Source organism: Euprymna scolopes, chromosome 28 (assembly GCF_053919585.1).
Source record: "Euprymna scolopes isolate OS-2025 chromosome 28, ASM5391958v1, whole genome shotgun sequence".
NCBI classification, from domain to species: Eukaryota; Metazoa; Mollusca; class Cephalopoda; order Sepiida; family Sepiolidae; genus Euprymna; species Euprymna scolopes.
Genome location: NC_136509.1, coordinates 17,363,572 through 17,366,094, shown reverse-complemented (window position 1 = coordinate 17,366,094; position 2,523 = coordinate 17,363,572). Strand labels below are relative to the sequence as shown.

Here is a 2,523-nt window from a genome sequence, read left to right as displayed (position 1 = left end):
CAGACAAGAAGGGCGGATATCGTAATAATTAACAAGAAAGGAAAATCCTGTCAAATCGTAGACTTTACTGTTCCAGCCGACCACAGGGTGAATATCAAAGAAAAGGAGAAACGGAGCAAATACACAGAGCTAGCCAGGAAGCTGAAAGGGATGTGGAAGATGAAGAAAATCAAAATAATACATATAATAGTAGGAGCACTCGGAACAATTCCGAAAAACTTTGACAAAAGAATGGGAGATATTGGAATCAGACGAATGACTGGAAGCATACAACGAACAACAATAATGAAAACAGCTGAAATATTAAGGAAGCCCCTTGAATGTGGAGACTAACACACACGAGCAACAAGCGCGGACCAGACAAACTGCTGCAGAGGCAAAAAATGAAATGCCACATAGAACCAAGTTCATTGAAGCCACATATCTATAAGTTCTCTACCCCCACCCACGTCCCTCCATTACCATATCACTGAACCTCTTAACAAAGTGTGACCAAACAGCTAATGAGAATCAAGGAGGAAGGAAAGACCGAGGAGAGAGCACAGACCAGATCTCCACTAGATAAATGGTAAGAGAACTGGGGCCTTGGGGAGGCTTATTGCCACTCAAATTCCAGTGAAGGCCAACAGACGCTGTCAACGAGAAATCAATTGCAAGCAGCTGTTGCGATAATGCAAATATATTTGGAAATACTATCGAAAGAGATGGAGAGTACTGGAAAATATGGGGATACTTGTTATCACTCAGCTTCTAGGGAACACCGCAGGCTGTTTTCAAGGAGAGATTTTTTTTTTTACAAGGGTGTCACCACTTATCAAGGCCCAGAGGCCACTCGAGGATAAGGGTTAATAGGTATACATTAGTCATTGTGATTTTAGCATAGTAAACAGTGGGAATTTGTAAACTTGGATTACTTAGGGGGACGATTCAATCAGAACTTGTTCACATTAGACTTTTTCTTTTTTTTTTCATAGGTATCAACTCATTATCAAGGCCAAGAGGCCACTCAAGGATAAGGGTTAAAGAGTGTACAGTAGAAATTGGACAATATAATAATCATTAGTAATGAAAATTTGTTAAATTTGATAACTTATATGGAACGGCTCATCAAAAACTTATTTACGTTAGACTTGAACACAACCATATTGTAGTCAGCCGGAAAGCAGGAAAACGGAAGACGATTCCACAGGCGTGCAGTTCTAATAAAAAAGCTTTGTTCATGGAATCTACGTTTAGGTTTAGGCACAGATAAAGAGTGGGGGGAATTATTGATAGTGTTTACAGCTAGACGAGTGTTTCTTGTGAAAGTTTGGCGAGGGGGGACCATAAATTGAAGCTCAGTCGAGCACCTTCCATGAAAATAACGATACATCAGAGACAAACTCGCAACATCTCTTCTGTGAGATAGAGGTTGCAAGGAAGAGAAAAGGACATCTCCTACGAGATCTTTGATGACCTGTGTGAAAGCTTCTTGTGAGCTAATAATAATAATAATAATAATAATAATAATAATAATAATAATAATAATAAAATATTAATAATAATATCACTAATGATACTACTACTACTACTACTACTACTACTAATAATAATAATAATAATAGGACATATACTAAAATTCGAACAATACATAGAAGATTAGATTAGCACCTGCGCAAGGATTACATGCAAATTAGTGACGCGTCCATATATTTACCAGGAAAACTGAAACCGCAAAATTAAAAGTTAGCTATGCCCCCATTTGGCTTGCGCCCCTACAAAAGTCATGAAGTTCCCTCGGAATGACCAAAGAGGGGAAAGAGAGAGAGAGAGAGAGAGAGAGAGAGAGAGAGAGAGTACTAGCTAGACCTCCACAGGAAGAAAGCGGAGATCACTGTTATACCGGCGAGGATTTCTGCCACACAAACACCAGGAGATACCGCTGGCTGCTGCCAGCTGGAAACCAATGGTAAGAGGTTGTTGCGATAATGTGAAGCCTTCTGCATTTGTTATTGAGAGTAGTGGAGAGCACTGGAAATCGTAAGAGGCGTGTTGTCACTCAGACTTCAGGGAAGACTACAGGTTATTGCCAGGTATTATTATTATTATTATTATTATTATTTCTGTGTGAGAACTCTTAGCGAATGAATAATGATAACATTTTTCATTATGCAAAAAGAATATCTTAACCATAAAGTAGAATAAATAATGTGGTTTTGCCAAACGAATTACGTCAATGACTAGCAAGATATTCTTGTTTGCGATCTTCAGATTTGAAGACAATTAAGAAAAGTAGGAAGAAATGTATAAATTTATTCAAACGCGAAGACTTATGCAAATTGGCGTACCGTTATCAAAAAACTTGTATTGAATCTCATCATTAAAAAAAAACTAATAAATGCACACTGCTATATGTATTCATCGGCGCTTACTTTTTGCAAGAAAAAAAATGGCGACTGTTGAAAATAAGTGTTTTTAAAATAATTGCAAATATTTCCAAATACCTTATGTCTATTCAAGGCTATTTTTCCTGTTTGCGTTCCA

The 2,523-nt window shown here is 37.7% G+C and overlaps 1 non-coding gene across 1 annotated transcript; it reads left to right on the top strand.

Annotated features, from left to right (window-relative positions):
• Window positions 1-1,591: 1,591 nt before the first annotated feature.
• On the top strand, window positions 1,592-1,695 carry LOC145249916 (U6 spliceosomal RNA). The gene has a single exon (XR_013863585.1). It is a non-coding gene; the product is annotated as a U6 spliceosomal RNA (small nuclear RNA).
• The last annotated feature ends 828 nt before the right edge of the window (window positions 1,696-2,523 follow it).